Below are 22,068 nucleotides of genomic sequence, written 5' to 3'. Positions count from 1 at the left end.
CCACCTGCCATCTCCCAAATTTTCTCATTCAGCTTCCAGAGACTTCCCAAAGCCTGTGTTCCCCAAATCACCAGCTGATCCTCCCTACACGTGCAGCACCCCCACCTCCCACCAGAAGCTGTGTTCAGTCCCATGCACCCACACATACCCACTCTCTCCCTGTCAGGCTGGCTTGCTTGTCTTATCCCTACCTCCAACATGCACACACCCACTCTAGCCCAACCCAGGCTGCCCTAGCCTGCTCCCCAGCCACGCCCAGAAGCCGTCCTCTCTTTCGTCTTCTTTGGGCCACATATGAAAGTCCTCTCAGCGGAGCAGCCAAGCCAGTCCATGGTAGCCAAGGGAGGTGGTGGTGGGAGACAGGCTTCAGGAAGACCAGCAGCAGCACCGGAGGATGGGGGAGCAGCCGGCAGGAAAGTGGCCAGGTGACGCTCCAAGCAACTGTGTGAGGTGTGCAGGACCTGGTGACTCAGCACACAGTGTGAGCCGGCTGCTTGCCGTGTGCCGTCTGCCACATTGTCAGCCACATTGTCAGCCACATCCTTGCCTGCCTCGGGATCGCGCTTGGGGAGGCAGAGGCACAGCTCCTAGCCGGTAGGAAGGCTGCTCTCCAGAGTAGACAGTGGCCCCCGCACCACCCAACTCTGGTCTTGCCCGCAGTGGGACACAAACACATCATAGAGGAACCTCTTACTCTCCCCCTTCCAACCCCTGAGATCCTGAAGACCAGCCCTGAACAAGGCTAGAGATAGAAGATCCAGGAGTTTCTGGCTTCATGTAGGAGGAGCTAGGATATCAGCAGAAGCAGCAGGCAGAGTGGCCCCAAGAGAGTTCCGGCTCCCAAAGTTTTGAGGCAGTGGCTCCAGAGAAAAGAGAAAAGGGGATTCTTGGGGGTGGCCCCCAGCTTTTGGCCAGCACGGCTAGTGTGATACCTTGTTCGTGTATGTACTGGGGGAACCACTCAAGCCAGGGCTCCACCCAGGCACTGGCACACTGGCAGGCTAAGGAAGCACCCAGAATATACAGATACTGGGGTATCTGGGGACTGTGCTCCTGGGGCCTGCCATCCAGAACAAAGCCTGTCTTCCAGTCTAGCACTACAACCCGGAGACCTCCAGGGCTCCGGAAAGCAGCAGCAGACTGTATCTCCAAACCCGCTTTGGCCAGCTCCTCAAGCCACCCTGGGCAGGGTCAGGCTGGGGACCACAGTGCTTGCAGCTTTAGCTCCCATAGGCTGGGCAGCCCCATGATGCATCAGGCCCAGGGCTATGCCCATCCACCCATACCCGCAGATACTGGAGTCTGGCAAGCTGCCAAAAGAAGAAGCTAGAGGCACCCGGGAGCACAGGGCCTCCAAGCTATTGCCAAGCAGGAGGAGTTGGCAAAAGGCAGGGAAGATCTTGGCGACATTCCGGGTCCCCAGCTGCAGTGCCTAGCCTTTCAGAGTCAGGGTTTGCAAGACTGGAAAAACATGCGGAGCCAGCTTCCAAAACTTCCTCTCTAAGGCTGCACAAAGCTCTAAGCTGGCCAGCCTCTTGGGCAGGGACAACTCTACCCCAGAAAGGCCAGAGGGGAACTACAGGCTCAAGCTGTGTGGACTCTCTGGGCCCTGGAAGTCCAAGGCCAGGCTCAGCACCATGTGGGTATCCAGCAGGTTTAGGCTGATCTAGTGCGAGCAGAGGGGCTACCAGTGGATTCCTGCCAAGCCCACCATCTCCAGCCTCAGGCCCTGGAATACTTGGCCCTCCAGATGAGTCACGTGGTTTCCCTGATGTGGCAGCTCCCCAGGAGGAAGTGGCTAGGGACAGGGTATGCACCCCATTGTTGGACAGACCCAGGGCCCCTGTTTCATATGTGCACAGTGTGGCGCTCCGCAGCCGATTGCTGTTCAGCTTCAGTCCCTGAAGCCTGGGCACGGCAGCCAGGAAGCCTGGTTACATCCTGTTAAACCTGGTCAAACCGCTGTTAAGACCCAAGATCTACAGGCTGTGGCAGGAAGCCAGAGCCTCCAGAGCTACGCACCCCATTAGAGTAGTTCCCAAGTTCAGCTCGTGCAGCTCAAAAGGGGCAGCTGCCCCGGCAGGCAGCTCAAGTCCAGTCTCTGCAGCCCCAGTCCTACCACTGCAGTTGCCTCCATCTTGGTGTGGCCCAGACACAGAGCCTCCAGCCCGAGGCCCTGGAGGGCCCAAAGACTGGCCATTTTCAGCTAGGTGGTGAATGGCAGGTCCAACGTGTCTAGGCGTCACCAGAGGAGGGGCCAAGCACCAGGTCTGAGAAGATGCCGGCCAGCTCCCTCACATTCTGATACCAACTATACTTGACAGCTAGCTGTGTAGACCGGAAGGCAACTGAATACCCAAGTTCCCATCTAGGCAGGGCCCCAAGAAAGCAAGGTACTAGAGGAAGCTCAGGTTGCCCGAGATGTCAGGGGCAGAAAGAAGTAATCAGTTCAGGGTCCAATGAAAAAGCTGCTATAGCTGCCCCAAGCCCCCGGGACTTCCTGGCAGGAGCCGGGGAGATGCAAATCAGCCCCAGGACCTGAGCTCAGGAAAGTGGAAGAGGGCATCCGGGGGCAAGACAGAAGTGGAACCAGTGAAACAGACTTCCTCCACGCTCTATGGCACAGCTGCCAAGGCCTGTGTCAGGTTGGTCACCGAGAAGACTGCTGCAAGGAAGGGTGGACTGGAGTCCAGGGGGCAAATCAGGAAGAAGTGGGAGCTCAGAGGTGGCCAGGAGCTTTCCATCACCGGGCAGCTGGAAGCAGTCCAGCCTGCAGTCAGAGGAAGGGATAAGAGTGCTCGCCCATCTTGGCACCAAGCCTGGTCTGCAGAGAAGCAGAATCAGAACCCCACTCTCTCCTCCCTTCCCTTTTCCAGAGGGGAACCCAGACCCTATCCTCCACTTACACACACACACTCACACACACACACACACACACACACACACACAGTCACAGCCCTGACAGGTATACAGCCCCCAGGGTACCCGGGAGGCTCTGGAAGCAGGGGCAGAAGGCCACAATGCTTCCAAACCGCACAGCTTCTGGAGGGTGATACCAGCCTGAAGATGCTTGGAGCCCAGGGTCCAAGGGCCAGAGAAAGGCAGAAGTACACTAGTGGGAGGAGAGACCCATCTCACTTTTCTGCTGTGAATGAGCACGCAGTCAGTGTTTCTGAGCACAGGATCTGGGCCTAGAGGTCCAGGATCCCACTCGGCCATCGTCCTCCACTGCAGTACGTTTCACCTCTCTGAGCCTCAGTTTCCTCCTCTGTGCGTCAAGTGTACTAATACTGGCTTGATAAGATTGCTACAAATGACATATGGTGGCAGTATGGCAACACCCCCTTATAGTACTTGCTTTCCTCCCCCTAGTAGAAAGGAAATCTTGAGTCAATCAGGATTTTTTAAAATGCAGCTGTTTTATTAAGCAAAATAATACATCAAAATGATGCCTTTTTAAACATCTTGTAATGCTCCATGTGGAAGAGTCCAAAAAGCCCAAGAGTTTTCCAAGAAGACCATAGGGGTCCATTCCTGTCCTTCCAGGCCGGGGCTAGGAAGAATGGTCTTCGGGGCCTTGACCTTGTGCACCACCAGGATGGAGTCAGGACTCCAGGGGAGAGCAGAAAGAGGAAATAGAACTTTATGATTATCTCAAAGAGTGCAGTAAACGATTCAATAGTATTCAATCTGATCATTATTTTAAAAATAATAATAATAAACTCAGAGAGAAGAAAAATGCCTTGAACTTATAAAAGAGTATTTACCCGGATCTGCAATGCATTTAATTCTTGATGATAAACAGCCTGTTGCATTCAATTTAAAGCCAGGAACGAGGCAACTACAATTACATCCAACATTATAATGGAGGCCTTAGCCAGGAGAATAAGAAAGAAAAAGAACAAAAATTAAAATTATAAAATTGTAAGTGTTTGAAGAAACAAGAGGGTCGCCATTTATAAGATGCTGTGATGGCCCACACAGGAATTCCAAGAATTTCTAGACACAGACTATTAAAACTAATGTTGAGCAAGGATGCTGGATTCTAGATATATTAAAAAAAAAAAAAAACAATAAACAAACTTGCTAATACACCAGTGCATTACTGAGAGCCCCAACAGGAAACAGCACATTCAAATTACAAGTTGTCAAAGAGGTTTGTGGGTAAAGAGACTAATCACAAACCTGTTAGCAGGGCTTCATGGTACCACCAGGGGTAGTGCGGGAACTGGGTCTGCAGCTATCTGTCTCCACTCCTCAAATTATAAGGAACTGTACTTCATCAGTTTGAAGATGTTCATTTTTTCACATTTTTAACACCTTTGAACAATTGTAGGGCTGTGTCCTACGATTAATAACACCTGGCTATTGCTGGTAACCAGGCAACATTCAGGATGCGGTGACTGTTGCCCATGCATATGCATAGTTGGGTCGTAGCTGTTCACATTATCAGCACATCAACTGAGATACAGATATTCTTGATCCCACCTATTTTAGTTTGGTCCTCCTTTACAACATCTTCTGAAATATGACACTATAATTCCACATTGAAGTAAAAAGTTATCGTACGTTCAAGAAGAGCATGGAAAGAAAGCAGCGGGGGTGCATATTCTGTGTTGGGGAAATAACGTGGGAAGAGCTCAGAGGAGCACTATGAATATGAAGGAATTTGAGGAATGCCACAATCAATCAATTTTTCTTACATTTTAATTTTTTGTGTGTACAAAGTTATATAAGATAAAAAGCTGTCTAAATATGTATAAAATCGCTCCAAGTTATAAGTGGTGAGAAAGCATTATGTTGTCATTCAACTGGATCATTTTCCTACATAATATAATGGTTTGTCTTGCAACTGTTCTTTTTTTTTAATTTTTTTTTGGCATTTATTCATTTCTGAGGGTGAGGGAGGCAGAGTGTGAGTGGGGGAGGGGAGAGAGAGTGGGAGACACAGAATCTGAGGCAGGCTCCAGGCTCTGAGCTGTCAGCACAGAGCCCAACGGAGCTGGAACTCATGGACTGTGAGATCGTGACCGGAGCTGAAGTTGGACATTTAACCAACTGAGCCACCCAGGCGCCCTGTCTTGCAACTGATTCTTAGACTCAATCAAATGCAGCAATTTAACTATCTTAAACTCATTTTTCTCTTCTTTCCTTTCCCTCATTATTATTAGTGTGTTGGTGGTGGTTAATTTTACAATTTATTGCTCAGATTATAGAATTTCGAGACAAGATAGTAGTCATCACAGGAGGTACCATATCCCACAGATCATGGATTGGCAGCTGGATATAATTATTCATGAGATTTAGGTTGACTCCTTTGGGGAGGAGTGAATATATTAGCGGTTGTATTATACTTGATGGAAGCTTTACTTTGAAGCATAAGTACTGGGAAAAGGGGTTATGTCAATAGACAAGCCAAGGAGTAGATGATAGTAGGCATTTGTCATTCATTTAGCATCTGAAGCCCCCTTCTATGCCTATAAGTAACCATGCCCACCTTGCCTGTAGTAGTTAAGTGCTACTGCTTGGGATCTGCTGCTCTAGGGTCCTGGGAGCACTACTGAAATTAGGCAGCCCATATCAACTGTAGCTTCCTATGACTATCCCCAGTCTCACAGAGAACAGTCATAATAGAGTTTTCCAAAGATGACAGTGTTCCCCTCACTAACGCATTTCTCAATGCTTTCAGAAAGAGATTGTCTTCTGGGCCTATTCTAGGAATACAGTGAGAAACACAGCGCATATGGAAATGTACTCTCAACCTCCCCCCTTCTAACTTATACCAAGGAATTTATGGCATCTTAGCTTTGTTTAGTAGACCACTGATTAGTCCAAGATCTAATCAACCAACAAAGCAAACAAATTAGAACATTCCTGGCCACTCAAACTAGTCTAATGCAATAAAAATCTCTGGTCAATGCATCCATATCGATACGTTCAGTACAATCTAAAATTATGTTGCTTCCTCCTTGGTCCCACACCCTCAGGGCCTGCTTCCACGTGTATTCTTTAGATTTGGACAATATAAATGAGCAGAACATCTTTATTTGCCTCTTCCCTTGGATTTACTTTGTAATTGCCTTCTACTGGAATCTGATGCTAGTTATACATCTCTAAACTGTGAAGAGGATGGTTTTCCATCTGTACCAGTTCTGGGCCTGCTTCTTGAATCCACACCTCTGCTCCACATCACTGGCAAGCCAATACCTGCAAGTTATATTCTCTGACTTTCCCGTGAGTGAGAAGAGGTAGGAGGGCAAGAGACAGTGCCGGGATGTTTCCCCCTCCTTCTCTGTTGGTGGCATCTTCAACACCAGCTGCAATTCTCCCATGGTGCCAACTCCTGCAAGGCAGGCCTGCCACAGTTCCCGCTTCCTCTGGTTGACTCTGGGCCCTGGTTCCAGTAATTACTACCTCTTCCCCTTGTTCCTGCCTCTGCAAGAAATTTGAGATTCTTCAATCACAGTCATAAAACATCCTTAGATTTTGGGTGGACAATCAAGCTGAGTAGTTAGGATATGAGCTTGAAGTCTCCGTGCCCCTCATGCTGCTCCATCGCACGGCCACTCAGCCTCTAGAGCCTTGCTTTCGATGAGCACATCATTCCAGGTGACTGGGATTTTCATAAATTGACTCCTTCACCATTGTACGTCTGATCTGTCAGAGTGCTCTGACTTAAAGCTGGGTTTTCACTGCCCTTGGTCCCAGTTCTGCTGCTGCTGGCCTTAGCTTGCACTGCCGATCCCCCAGAAATTAGATGCTGGAGGTGCTGCTCCTTCTACCCTATTACCAAAAAGGGATTCTGCCTTAAGTTTCCCTTTCTTATGGTAACCAGGAGTCTGATTTGCTTTATCCCAATTCCTCACGTAGGAGTTGAGAAGGCCAACATTGATGGGAAACTCTGGGATCCTTTCCTGCCTCATTTGGTCAGGAATCTGAGATTTAAGACTGCCTGAGCTGGAAAGGTCCTCTGAGTTCATCTAGGCCAACACCTTCCTTTTCAGATGGGGAAACTGAGATGCAAAGTGGGGAAAGGGATTTTCTAGGGCCGAGCAGAGGGCAGGTGGCAGAGCTGGGATTAGAACCCAGAGGCGTGGGCAGGCCAGGGGAGGGTGATGGGATGGATGGAGTGTTGGTGGCAACAAGCAGCCTCCACTCCTGACCATTGGGAAGTAAGTGAAGCTCTTAGAGCCCAAAAGACCCCTCCCACTATCCCCTTGGCCCACTGCACCCCACACACATTCAGAAGGCTGGGGTCTCACCATCACTTCCTTGGGATGTGATGTGAGGAGTTTATGGAAGGAAGCTGAGGTCAGACTGATTCTCATGTGGTAGCTCTGGGAAGAAGGAGAATGGAGAAAACAGCTTTGCAAAGAAGTGAAGTGAAGTGAAGTAAGGTGAAGTGAGGTGAGGTGAGGTGGGGTGAAGTGAAATAATAAAATAAAATATAGGGGCGCCTGGGTGGCTCAGTCGGTTAAGCGTCCGACTTCGGCTCAGGTCATGATCTCGCAGTCCGTGGGTTCGAGCCCCGCGTCGGGCTCTGTGCTGACAGCTCAGAGCCTGGACCCTGTTTCAGATTCTATGTCTCCCTCTTTCTCTGACCCTCCCCTGTTCATGCTCTCTCTCTCTCTGTCTCAAAAATAAATAAATGTTGGGGCGCCTGGGTGGCTCAGTCGGTTAAGCGTCCGACTTCAGCTCGGGTCACGATCTTGCAGTCTGTGAGTTCGAGCCCTGCGTTGGGCTCTGGGCTGATGGCTCAGAGCCTGGAGCCTGCTTCTGATTCTGTGTCTCCCTCTCCCTCTGCCCCTCCCCCATTCATGCTCTGTCTCTCTCTGTCTCAAAAATAAATAAAATGTTAAAAAAAAATTAAATAAATAAATAAATGTTAAATATATATATATATATATATAAATAAAATATAATATAATATAAAATAAAATGAAATAGATGCCTTTGCTTTGGTCAGGGGCCACTTTCTGGGGGTGCCTTCTTTCTCTCTCCATTCACCCATCTTTCTTGCCTCCACGTTCTGCACATCCTTTCTCCCCTACTTTCTCTCCATCTTTCGTGCCTCCACGTTCTGCACATCCTTTCTCCCCTACTTTCTCTCCATCCCCTATCTCCTACTTCCTCTTTCTCCCCCCACCCCCCAACACTGCCTAGGCACTCCTGTCCTCCTGGAGGATGAAAGGGCGGGCCTACGCTGGCCGACTCCATCTTGTTCTGTGTCCTTCACCTTGACCACACCTCCTCCCCTTGAGTAAACCCCCCCTCACCTGCCTAACAGGACTCGGACCCATCCCCAGGACCCTTCCCCAGCCAATCGGCTGAGGCCATAGCCATCACCTCACCAACTGCCCCCAGGCCTCAATAAAACCTTTGTCCTTTTGAAACTCGCTCTCTTTCCCCGGTATCTCACCGCTGCTGCATCCGTGCAGGTAGGGGATTGAGCTTGAGCTAGCTCGAATAAAGGCTCTTTGCTTTTGCATCGGACTCGGCTCCCTAGTGGTCTTTGGGGATCACGAATTCTGGGCATAACAGAGGACAGACTTCTGATGAACCCAAGTGACCACCTTCTCTATGAGGTGTTAACTGGTCAGCAAATATAATTTCTACTCATAACCAGTTCTTAGTGATTTCACCGCATAAGCAATTCAAGTAACGTCACTGGAATTCTAAATAAAATGAAGAGATGTTCGCTAGACAGCTCCACCACCACCAAATCAAATGGCTTTTGCTTGCCTGAGTTCACTTCAATTCTTGTCCCAACTTTAAATACTTTCCTCGGAACCACCATTTCTCATACCTTCCTATAGGCCAGGCATCCTGAGAAGCACATTAAACAATATCAGCCCAGAGATGTTTTACGTCCCAGAATCCCCCTTTTGGGGGCTACCTAAAATCCTTTTTAATAATAAAAATAACTAACATTTGTTGAGAACATACTGTGCCAGACACTATGCTCTCTTTCCATCCTCATGACCCAGTTTCTGTACACTTTTCCCTCACGTTCTTCAGATGCAAAAATGTGGCCCAAGGAACTTCAAATGGCCTATGCGAGGGCGTCCCTGAGGCAGTTAGTTTCTTCCTCTGTAAAAGGTGAGACTGTCCTAGTTACCACTCCCCATTCGGGTTTTCAGGGACCATTGGGGTTTGACTGTGAGTTCCTTTGTTGTTATGGCCTTTGTGGCTTTGCTGTTTTCAAGTGTAATTCCCAGCAGCCCTGGGTAAGGATGCCCTGTTTCCTGTTATTTCAGACATCACAAGGGCAGAGGAGTCCAAACAAGGGCTATAGAATGAGGATGGAGATACTGATACACAGAACAAATGGGAACCCAGCCGAGGCAGCTGGGCTACTCCATTGTCTTAGCTGAGGTCCTTTTGTGTTCAGGAACAGAAATCAACACAGACTACCCCGGGCATATTTTGTTGGGAAGATGCAGGGGTATCTCATGGAATCCTGAATCAGCCAGGCCTGGGGGAGGACTGAAGCCGGGGGGTGGGGCAGTCAGAGACCTTCTAGTAGTTTCTCTTTCTCTGTCATCTCTGCTTCAACTTTCGGTTCTCTCCTGAACAGCCATCTTTGCTTCCACATTTTCATGGCTGACAATGGTCACTCCATCCAATGGGAATACCAGGCTGAGCTAAACCAAAGTCCATTTTGGAGGGTGCAGAAGCCCCACCCCCTCCTTGCCCTAGTCATGTTTCCCCCTCCCATCCATTCCCACCACCCACCACATCTGCTCCATGTTTCCCCCCCACCTCACCCACCCCACTCCACATCCAAGATCTACTGTGGGAGCCCTGAGGGAAGAGAACCCAGCATCTTCCTTCCTCAGGGACTACTGAGAAATCCCTTTCCATATGGTTCCCTGTCTGTGGTGTGACCTTGCCAGGATGCTCTGCTTGGGGATGAATGGCCTTCGCTACAGTTCTGGGGAAAGAGGCGAATAACAGGGTGTTATAAGAGTTGTAGGAGACGAGGCCAGGAAGGTCATTGAAAGAATTTTGGCAACTCTGAGTGAGACAGGGGGTGATCACAGGGCTTTCAGAAGAGGTGTGACACAATCTGATTTCTACTGTAAAAGAATCATTCAGGCTGCTATGATGAGAGCAGAATGGGTGAGGGTAGCAGTGGGAAAGTGAGAACAGAAGTATAGGGACAAGCAAGGAGCTATTGCAAAAATGCAGGTATGAGATGATGTCAGCTTGTACCATGATGGCCAACCAGAGAGGAAGGAAAACGTGGTTAGATTTTGGCTGCATTTTGAAGGCAGAACTTGCAGCCTTGACTGATGGGTTTGAGGGGGGATATGAGAGAAAAAGAAGTCAAGGATGGCACCAAGACCATGGAAGAACAGGTTTAGGGAAAATAAGAGTTCGACTTTTGAAACATTGAGTTTAAAATGATTATTCTCTTGGGGCTCCTGGGTGGCTCCGTTGGTTAAGCATCCAACTTCAGCTCAGGTCATGATCTCACAGTTTGTGGGTTCAGGCCCGCGTCAGTCTCTGTGCTGACAGCTCGGAGCCTGGAGCCTGCTTTGGATTGTGTGTGTCTCTCTCTCTGCCCTCTCTCTCAAAAATAAATAAACATTAAAAAAAGTTTTTTAAATAAATAAAACGAGTATTCTAGGGACACCTGGGTGGTTCAGGCAGTTAAGCATCCAAGTCTTGATTTCAGCTCAGGTCATGATCCTAGAGTCATGGAATTGAGCCCTGCCTGGGATTCTCACTCTCTCTCTCTCTCTCTCTCTCTCTCTCTCCCTCCCTCTGCAAACTCTCTCTCTCTCTCTCTCAAAATAAATAAATAAACTTTAAAAATAAAATGACTATTAGATAGCTTAGTAGTGATGGCAAATTATGTGAAGTACTAGCTAGGTTAGGGGTGTGTGTGTGTGTGTATGTGTGTGTGTGTGTGTGTGTGAGTGCACACGCGCACACACGTGTGTGTGTGTGTGTGTGAGTGCACACGCGCACACACATGTGCAGGTATATCATACTTAGACCTGGTTCTGTCTTTTGGTGGCTGTGTGATCTTGGCAAATCACCCAGATTTTCTGGAACGTAGACCCCATCAGGCCAACTTCTCAGGGCGTGGTGTTTTTAAAACATGTCTATAATTTTTTGACACTATTCCTAACCACAGGCGGAGTGTAATTCCTCTCCCTTTGCATATGGGAAGACCTTAGTGACCAACTGCTAACAAGCCAAATGCACAAGTGATGTAACGTGACTTCCAAGCCTAAGTTAGAAAAGCTTCCACCTCGATCTCAGTCTGGCGACACTCACCCTTGGAACTGAGCCACTCTGTTGTGAGAAAGCCCAGGCCTCACGTAGAGGCCACATAGGTGTTCCAAATCACAGCCTCAGCTCATGCCCCAGCATCCAGTGCCAGAAGTGTGAGTGACAGGGCTTCTTGATGGTTCCAACTGTCCTTGCTGATGCCAAGTGGAACAGAGACGAGTTGTTCCTGCCAAGCCCTGCCCAAATTGCGGGTCTGTGAGCAAAATGAATGTGGTTGTTTTGGGTTGCAGTGTTCCACAGTGATAGACGGCTAAACCAGTGAGAGTTGTGAAAGCATTTTGTACACCAGAAAGCCATCTACAGAAATGGATCATTAGTCAGTGGACATCCTGAGCTCCTCATCTCATGACCTCAGCTACAAGTCCTTCTGAGCTGGGTGTCATCTCGGGCCAGGCTCTGATTCCTTCCTGCAGCGGGTAGCATTACACGTGACATCTCAGCCATAATCTGGCCCCAGGCCTCCTCTCAAGTTCCCCCTAACATCAGCTGCCCCCTTTGCTACCACCCCCATAGAACCCCCTCAACACACTATATCCAGCTATGTCTCCATGCTTTTTCTCATTCTTTTCTTCTTTTTTTTAAGTTTATTTATTTATTTTGAGAGAGAGAGAGGAGCAGGGAAGGTGGAGAGAGAGAGAGAGAGAGAGAGAGAGAGAGCGAATCTCAAGCAGGCCCCACAATGTCAGCACGGAGCCCGAAGTGGGGCTCGATCTCATGAACCGCAAGGTCAAGAGTTGGACACTTAACTGACTGAGCCACCCAGGTGCCCCATCTCATACCTTTCTTCTGACTAAGTAACATCTTCCTCCTTAGGCTCCAAGGACTTACTTCACCAATCTTATCCAAGGGAGGACCCAAAACCTTCCTGTGGGAAAGAGCCTCTTCTCACATCTCTATTGAGATCTGAGGGCCACTTGCTAAAATATGCAGGACCTGGTGCCTCTCAGCAATACAGTCCCAGTGGATGGGGGAGCAAGGTGGAAGGGAGCCACCATCACCTGCCAACGGAAAGGTAAGAGAGGGGAGGAGCTGGAACAATCTGCGTGGGTTTGGGACAGTGATTTTTGAGTGATCAGATGGTCTCTAGCTCCCTGTTAAGTGTCTGCACCAACTTGTATTGATTCCCAAACATACCTCACTTCCGTTCAAGGAGAAGTCCTTTCCCACCACAGCCAGGCTGTTCTGCTGACCCTCAACCCTCTCCATACTCCTGCTGAGCTGACTCATCCTTCAGGGCCTGATTGCCACCGCCGCTCCCGCCAGGCACAGCTGTTGTTGGCCACACCTGCAGCCATGCCTCCGGGGTCCTGGGCAATGCCACTGCCCCTGCTTGATTGCAGGCCACAGCATGCACAGGAGGCTATCGCTTCTTGGGGGAATACCTGAACACCGCAAGCATGCTTTGTCAACGTCTTCCCCTATTTTGATCTGGTGCCTGGACCTTCCTTCCATGCCTCCCCCTCCCACACCCAGGCCCGGCAGCACTCTGATCCAGGAGCCTCCCTCTGTGTGACAGGGATAACCTGGATGCTCACAGACCTCGTCAGCCTGCGGGAACGAAAGAGACCACGATATCATTTGGACACATATGTTCCTAATTCAATACTGCGTCATCCTAACCGAGGTAAACTGCAAGGCTCAGAATCGTCACAAGCTCGCTGTGCCCTTGGCATCTGGGGGAGTCCCAGCGTTGCCCCATGCATGCTTCTGCAGCGGTCAGATCTGTTGCTTTTGCTGCCTCCTCCGCTCTGCCCTGGACATCAGTGGGGCAGATGTTCCCGTGGCAGGGCTTGCCCCTGAACGTCTCTCAATAGTCTGTCGGACTGCTGGTCAGTGCATGTGCCCCGCACACTACCTCTCACCTCCATGGGTTCCTTTCCCTCTTTCTTCTCCCCCAACCCCGAGTTGTAACAGAGAACACACAGCTGCCCTGCCGGATTCTACATCCCCCAGACTTCCCACAGATAAGTATGGCTATGTAGCTGTGGTTTGTTGTCAATAGGAGGTGAGCAGAAGCGATGTGGCAGCTCCCTTGGCTTACCCCTGGGGCTGTGGACTCAGAAATGGGAGCCTCATTTTGAGAATAGTAGCATCAAGCCACCAACCTGGGTCCCAGATGACTCTTTGGGACAGAGCTGGCCCTGCCAGCTGTGAACTACTCATATCTAGACTTTTCATGTGAGAAAAATAAACTTGCATCCCATTTAAGTTAGCCTGTATCCTAAGTAATAGAGTATTGACTCAAGAACAGTCAATCTGTAGGCGTCCAATCTAATTTAGATCCTCTTACACCCCTTTATGGCACCCTGTACTTCTCCTTCAAAGCACGTATCACAACTTGCAATTAAATAATTATTTGGGTAATGTAGTGTTCGCTATCGATTGCCTTTCCAACAGCTATCTCCCCTCCCTCCTTTTTATCTCATGAAATCCCAATGTCATTCAGGTATTCATGGCTTCCTCCTTCAGACTCATGCTGCATGAAAAGATGAGAGTAAGCCCATCAGATTGTCTCTCTGAGATTTTGAAGTAAGAAACAAATAATAATAATGAGAGGGAGCGGCAGGGAGTAACGAAGCAGGCAGATTGTGCCCTTGATGACCTGTGCATCGTGTCTGCTGAGGATCTGCAGCCACCTGGATCCAGGATCATGTCCCCATTCTAGTCTCTGTTCTTGATCTTCCCTAGACAGCCTCTAAAATGATCCCTAAAATACCATCTTTCCCTGGGCTAACAAGAGTGCTCACTTGTTTCTCATAACTGAGCAGGCCTGGATAAAGCGGTAACTTTGGGCAAATTTATTTAACAAAGGTCTTTGAACACCCACCATGTCCTAGGCACTGCTGTACTCACTAGGGGTACTAGGGAGAACAGATGGATCACCTAGAGCATCTCTCTGAGAAGCAAAGTCAACTACACTCCTCTACCTGCTTAGAATTCTTCAATGGCTTCTAGTTGACCTCACAACAAAGCCCTAAATCCTTACGGTTTACAGCCAACCTTGCGTGATACAGCCTCTGTCTGTCGTTTGAACCTCTATCCTGTTACTTTACCCCTCTTTCTACTTACACCAGATCAGATCACTTTCAGGCCCCCCGGTGTGCAAGCTTCTCTCATGCTTGAAGCTGTTGTACTTACTCTTCCATTTACTCGAGTGTGGTAAGCAAAGGTACGAGGCAAGGATCAGGATGGTGATGAGGATAACAATAATACTACCACCTGAGCACTTACTTGTACTTTGCATGTATTCTTCTTAGTCTGCATAACAATGTCACAAGGTAGGTTCTGTGTTCCCCGTCTTACAGACGAGGAAGCTGAGGCTTCGGGAGTTCAGTAACCAGCTTCAGACCACACGCTTAAGTGGTGGCAAAGCCAACGTTGGAAGCCAAGCCTATTTGACTCCAAAGGACAGGCTGTCTGGGCCAGCTGTCATCTCTCTACCACTCTTTCGAGTTGAGCTGCTGGAGGCGGACAGGCTTGGGTTGGAATTCAGGACTCTACCACTTTCTGAGTGGGTAGCCTTGAGCAAGTTACCCAATCTCCCTGAGCCTCAGTTTCCTCATTTTACAAATGAGGCCAGCAAGAGAACCTACCTGAGAAGGTCACAGTGGCATTAAAATGAAAGCATGCACGTTAAGGCATGCCCTAGACCAGTGCACTTGGTAGATACCATTTCCTTATCACCGTTATTACCTTCTCCACTTAGGCGAGTAGCTCTTTCTTTCTCCCTGTCCAGGTTAGAGCCCTGCATCTTGTCACAGACACGGCCTAAGAGCTGCTTCTCTGCCAGGCCTCCTGGGGCCAGGCCTGCACAACTCTGTGGAAGGAAGCTTGGGCCCGCACAGGAATGGCCTGTAATTGATCCCAGTTAGAGGTGGACAGGCCCTGTCCTCCTCGGCTGGGGCCTCAGGAAGCAGGGCGCTGCCTGATTTATGTCCCTGCTGCACCGAGGATGACCTGGTGACCTCTCTACGTGTCCTAGCATCAGACAAGGCCATAAAACAGAATTGGTGTTGCACATTTGTTCCTATCAGGGCCGACTTGTACACTGGTGCACCCAGCTTAGGTCAGTCCCCTGCAGGGCCCTCCCCAGGAAAGGCTGGTGTGTGTGGCCGCTCTGTGCGGCCGGGCCACCGGAAGTTCAGGGACGGTGTACAGAAGGGAAATCACAATCTCGTATGTTTTCATGGCTTCCGTGACCATCCTCAGTGAAAGACACCCAATCCACATCCTGAACCTTCAGCTCCCCCACACACCCCCCGGCCTCAGACCCAGTCTCAGTGACCTGCTGGACACCTCCTCCTGCACATACCAAAGGCCTCGTCTGAACTCATGGTGTTCGCCTCTCTGCTGGTTCTTCCTCCCTCTCTGTCGGCCCCAGGAGCCGACACCTGGGCCAAAGAAGTCGCTTCCTCCCTGGCCTGGTGCAGCTTCTTTGCACAGACTCCTTGATAGCTCTGACCACACCATTTTGTGGTTAGAACAACTTATTGCAGCTTTCGCCATTATCTGTATCTCTGTCTCCTCCAATAGACTGTAAAGTCCTACAGGCAAGAGACCACATTTGATTCATCTCTGCACCCCCAGGGCCTAGTGTAGAGCCTGGCACAGAGGACCTGCCATGAACCTTTGATGAATGAATGAGTGAATGGATGGATAAATAGATGGATGGATGGCTGAATAATGAGCATAGATGTGTATCTTTCGAGGTAGTTTTCAAATAAAGAACAGGGCTTCTGAGGAGGGACTCCCAAGTTCCCCTGGGAATAGTGTGATTAGATATCAGCATCCTACAGCCAGATTAACCTTAAAATTGCATACTCTGAGCTATACTAGGACCTCTTCCATATTCAGATGACAGAGACCCAGAGAGGTTAAATAACTTCCTAAAGGTGAACAGTGATTTAGTGGCAGAGCCCCCGGATGAGCCCCCAAACTTCCTGTCTCCACTGTCTGCGGCCTCTTCCTCTCTTTCTACGTGCTGACCTTTAGTGAGCTCTTCATGAACTCCAGAGCTTGGCTTCCAGAAATAGAAAGCAGTGGGTCTTCTGGACTATCTACAGGGTTTTATTACCAACAAGGTGATCCATGGCAGAGAAATTGAGATGAGCTTCTCAGAATTTGCAGTTCTAAGAGTAGCATAGGACTATATGACTACATGGCCCTTATCTTCTCTGAGCCTCAGTTTCCTCGCCTGCAAAATGGGAATAAGAATAGGATCTGTCCCAGCATAATGCATGTTTTTCACTTTAGGCTCTTGTGATAGGTTGTATTATTATTCCCAACTATTTGTTGAACTCTCAGTAAAAGGGTTATCCATCTCTGACCATAGCAATGAGACTCACAGTGCTTCTCTGTGGGGAGGGCTATACCTCACTGCCCCCTTGGTGTCTGCCTAGGCCATTCGCTTCCTTTGGCCAATGGAACATGAATAGAAGCTACATGTGCCACATCCCAGCAGATGCTTTAAGAGTCATTGTAAGACTCAGCCACGGCATTTTCGCTTCTGTCTCTGGAATGATATAGCGGCCACTCCTTCAGTCTGAGACCCAGAATGTGAACACATATAGAACAGGACCTCAAATGACCTGCTGTCATGTGGCGTAAATAAGAAATAAACCTTGTTGTTGTCAGCTGTTGAGACTGTGGGGTGGTTTCTGCTGCATAGCCTAGCAAATGCTGACTAGTAATCTTTTGCTTATAATCTAGACAGACTCGTTTGGGACATCTTAAAACAGAGGGTAGAGTTTGTCACAATGATATCCATAAAAATGCATCAAATCCTTGGGGGTCCTAGAGCTAAGTATTAGGCAGTAGTCGGAGAAGCTGCCATAATAAGAGGCTTCAAAATAAAAGTCTTAAACAAGGTACACATTGACTTCTTTCCTAAAACAGAAGACGTAAGTGACTGGTCCAGGGTGGTTAGGAAGCTCTGCTGGGTGAGGTCACCCAAACATCCAGTTTCTCTGCAACCTGCATCCCCCACTACCATCCAAGATGTTCTCCTCATCTCTACCATGTCCACATTCCAGCCTGCAGGAAGGAGGACAGAGAGAGCTGGAATGACCAGTGCTCCTGGTCATAAGGAGGTACAGAGAATCTGCCCACATCGCTTCTGTTCATAGGCCCCTGACCAGATCTTTATGTGGCCATAGGTCTCATGTGATACAGGGCACAGGTGTATATCACAGCCAGTTTCCAGCCAAGTGACCATGAGCCCTGATGAAACACAAAGGGGACTTTTTGTTTGTAGAAGAAAGAAGGGGACAATTCGGTGGTGTTTGGAACGGGCTTATGTAGGCTCATGAGAGCCAATCACATGCATTGCCCCCCTTCCAATTCCTTATTCATTGATATGACTTCTTGAAATCAGCCTTGGTGGGAGTATTTACACCAAAGAAATTGGCAAATACTACCAATGTGGACTTCCCTCCAGCACTCCCAACCGGCCAGAGAACCTGTTATTAGACATTTTGCCAGCATGGAGGGTAACAGATACTGGCAGGCAATTACACTCTCTTGCTAGAGTTGGGTCACTTTTTCTTTTTCTTTCTTTCTTTCTTTCTTTCTTTCTTTCTTTCTTTCTTTCTTAATGTTTTATTTATTTTTGAGAGAGAGAGAGAGCAGGGGAGGAGCAGAGAGAGAGAGGGAAACAGAGTATCTGAAGCAGGCTCTGTGCTGACAGCAGAGAACCTGATGCAGGGCTCAAACTCACAAACTGTGAGATCATGAGCTGAGCCCAAGTCGGATGCTCAACCGACTGAGCCACCCAGGTGCCCCTGGGCCACTTTTTCTTGGTGTCTCTGCTGGCTTCTCCCACTCCCAAGCAGCTTCCTCACCTTCTGCTCTATAAGAAGTCCTCCTTGGTTCAAATTTGGGAGTACAGCTCATCTTTCTTGCCTCTTCCTAGCTCTAGATTGCCTGTCCTGGGCCAGATGCCTATGCCTGGGCTCCTCAGCTATGTCCATGGGTGGAGGGGCTGGATGGGGATCATACCCAAAGCTGCCTTCAGAGGGGCTGTGGGTAGAAATGACCCCAGAGGCAGACACTGTGCATGGCTGAGGAGCGAAAGTTCTTTCTCTGACCCTACCACAGAGTTTAGGTTGTAGGAGACCATCCTTATCCAGTTTGTCAAATATTCCTCTTTATTGTGGTAAAATACGCTTAACATAAAATTTACTATCTTAGCCATTTTTAATTGTACCATGCAGTTACATCAAATACATTTTAGTGTTGGGCAGCATTACCACCATCCATCTCCGTATCTCTGATATTCCTTTTTGTACCTCTTGTGACTAGATGGCCCAGTTTGGTGAAAGATGTACTTGCTGAGGTAGCAGAGGGCCTCTGGCTGAGGGACAGCTGTGCCCTATATCACAAGGTCAGTAATTTGTGGTATAGACAGGACGGCTCATGCCCTCTCTCGAAAATAAGTAAATAAACTTTAAAAATATAATGAATGAATGAATGAGTAAACAAATTAAATTAGTTAACTTCTTTAAACTTCACCTGTAAACAGGAAGGTATTTAAAATATCTAACTAGTAAAATAAAATAAAATAAAATAAGATAAAATAAAATAAAATAAATAAAGTAAAATGATATAAAATAAAGTAAAATAAAATAAAATAAAATAAAATAAAATAAAATAAAAGTCTAACTAGTGAGGCAGAGGCAGGAACACATCAGAAAACATGCCCAAGTGTTTAAGCCAAAGTTCTAGAGTGGTGAGTATGCTGGAAGTTCCTGATGTGCTTGGTATTAACCTTTTAGTTGCTGGATGGTATAGAGGTCTAGGGGATCCCAGGGAAGAAACCAGGGTGAAAAGCAACTGGAGTGGCACTTAGGAGAACTGGAGCGACAATCAATAAAAAAAAATTTTTTTTTTTACTAAGTTAACAAGCATTTGAGGCTGTACTGGTGTAAACCAGCTAAATGTCATCCCTGTCTATAAAATGGAGGAATTGATACCTAGTTGATCAAAAGGGGTGCTGGGGAAAGGAACATCAATCATCCCTGTGACATGCTAGGAGAGGCAGGCCTGAGGTAAAAACAAAACAAAACAAAACAAAAAAACACCAGAAGTTCAGAACATACTAGAACAGGAATGGCTGTACTCCACCTTCCTGTTCCCACCCCAACCCCTATCCCCAAGACACAGAGACATATCTTAATAACCAGCTCCAAGTGTGTGGCAGAAATGCAGCTCAATTTGGAAAGGGGTGTCCATGTCTGAGGAATTGTGAATATAAAAGAACAGAGCAGGACCACATGGCAGGAGAGACTGTGGCTCTCTGGAAGATTCTTCCTTAATTAAGGAGAGTTAGAAATAGGAATCCCTCCCATGAAAGGCCTGGCCAGGTCCCCTCTAGTGTTCAAGACCCTGACCTCTGTGCTCCTCAAGTTCTTTGACCCAAAAGCTCAAAGTAGGAACAGAAGCAATTTGGCCCCAAGACTCCAGACCTGAATTTGCTTCTCCCTTGAGCTGCCCTTGAAAAACTGATCTCTTGAACATGGAAGACACGTTGCTGGAGGTACAGCCTGTCTTCCAGGCAGCGGGGAAAACAAGAGATGCCTTACATCTGACTTCAACACAAAGAGAAATTTATTATCAGAATAGAAGATGTGTCACAGAATCTAAGGTTAGGGACAGCATAAGGAGGCAATTAGGACCCTCAGCATCCTGAAAAATTCAACCATGGGCTTTGCTTTTCTTTCTTGCTGCAGACTGATTTGCTCTTTTTCCTAATATGTATGATAGAAGATGTCCATTGCCAACAGCTCCTAACATCACCTCCATTCAAGAAAGCAGCCAGAGGCAGGCAGCAAGGCTTTAGCTCCACTCCAGGGTCTTGAAGGTGGGATGTGATTGGCTCAGCTTGGGTCAGTTGCCTGCCCGACCAATAATCTGTGGCCTGGAGCGAGGGCAGAATCACAGGTGTGTTTAGCTGTTCTCTTCCTGGCTCTGTGGTTAGGGGAGAGGCAGAGCCATTCCTAGAACATGGATACACAGGAAGCAGTAGACAAAGGTACCTTCTACATGTGATTTGTCTGATGTCACTTAACTAGAAAATGGCGAACGAAATCCAAATGATTCCTTTGTTCTTTCCATTATGTTCCGTTTCAAGGAGCAAATGAAGGTAATTAGGCTGGAGGGACACCAGACGGGAAGCCCAGAGCTTCAGACTCCAATGAGAGTTTGGAAGGCAGTGAGTAGAGCAGTGTTTCCCAATCCTGGCTTCCCTGTTAGACTGTAAACTGGGGAGGACTGTGGATGTCTAGCATGGGTCCTGGCAGGTAGGCGCACTCAGTAATTAATGAAGGAAGGAAGGGAGGAAGGAAGGGAGGAAGGAAGGGAGGAAGGAAGGAAGGAAGGAAGAAAGAAAGGAAGGAAGGAAAGAAGGGAGGAAAGGAGTGAGGAAGAAAGGAAGGTAGAGGAAGGGAGGGAGGGAGGAAGGACTGTGTTTCTAAATCACTTGTACTTGGGTAAAAATAAAGATTACAATAGTAAATAACATTTATTGTATTTTGAGATTTGGCATATATTAAACAATCTGCCATCAAATCAATAAGCTGAATATTATTATTACCTTTTATAGATAAGCTACTGAGGCACAGAAAGATGAAGAAGTACCAACAGGGTCACCGGTTAGTGGCAGAACCATTGCAGTTCTAAGCAGCCTGGCTCCGGAGCCTCCGAGTGCAACCTCCGCATCATACAGCCTCTCAAGATGTCAGCAGCCCACCCCAGACCTAAAGAATCAGATCCTCTGAGGGAGGGACATGGGAATCTGCATTTCAACAAGTTTCAAATAGGTGGTTCTGATGCACAGCCAGAGTCAGACTGCAGATCTAAAAAGTAGCAGCAAGCCTGGGGCTGCGTGACTAGAACAAATAAGTCTGCTTCCGGGATTTTCAAGTTTGTCTGATCATGTGAACATGAGGCCTGCTGAATAATGTTGATGAATTGTGTCCTCTTTGTGAGGGGGGAACCCAAACCCAGGTCAATCACAAAGAACCTGTGAGCAGAAGGCCAACTCAGGAGACCTGCCCATGAGACATTTTCTGAAGGGGCTCCAGCCACTGGCCACCATCCTTGGAACTCTGTGTACCTGCCTAGTTCCTGGACTTTGATCTCCCATCTGACCTCCTTCTCACCCCTGCTCTGATCTGACAACTCCTGCTGGGTTGACCCCATCTCTGACCCCAGCCCGCCTAGGTTTTCAGTCGCACTGCTCCAGGCTGAAGTCTCACAGGATGACAGCCTGAGGCAAGACAGTATTTGCATCGGCCACCAATAATGGGAGCAGGATGCCACCTCTTCTAATGATGTAATGACAAGTGGAATATTCATGTTAAAAGAACTGTGACTTTCAGGGTGGAATTCGGGTAATCTCAAACCAACTCTGTGACCATCACTGAACGTGGAAAGTTGAAATAGAAATAAACAGGCCTTCATCCCAACTGAAACAATGTTCTTTCACTCATTGAGTAAATGGCTACTGAGAGCCAATTCCATGACAGTTTCCCTGTCAGCACTGGGGACAAAAAAGGTGGAGTTTCTGTATGCCTGATTCTGCTGTGGCATCCAGAGAAGGTGATGCGTCAGAGATTAACCAACAATTGGTCCAAAAGAAAAAAAGGCTGCAAGATTGCACTTTCAGATAAGGGATGGCTCTAGCTTTGTCCAAGGTTCCGAAGTCTCTCAATGACAGGATCTGCCTATGGAAGTTTAGGGAAGCCAGTAATGAGCCTCAGACACAAA

At 48.1% G+C, this 22,068-nt stretch overlaps 1 long non-coding RNA gene across 1 annotated transcript; it reads left to right on the top strand.

Moving 5' to 3' along the window:
* The first annotated feature begins 6,088 nt into the window (after positions 1 to 6,088).
* Positions 6,089 to 21,767, top strand: LOC122482128. The gene is made up of 2 exons (XR_006296990.1): positions 6,089 to 6,234; positions 20,903 to 21,767. It is a non-coding gene; the product is annotated as an uncharacterized LOC122482128 (long non-coding RNA).
* The last annotated feature ends 301 nt before the right edge of the window (positions 21,768 to 22,068 follow it).

The sequence above is a fragment of the Prionailurus bengalensis genome, chromosome C1 (assembly GCF_016509475.1).
Source record: "Prionailurus bengalensis isolate Pbe53 chromosome C1, Fcat_Pben_1.1_paternal_pri, whole genome shotgun sequence".
Taxonomy (NCBI): domain Eukaryota; kingdom Metazoa; phylum Chordata; class Mammalia; order Carnivora; family Felidae; genus Prionailurus; species Prionailurus bengalensis.
The sequence above is the reverse complement of the archived record's forward strand: the minus strand, read 5'-3'. Positions and strand labels throughout refer to the sequence as shown.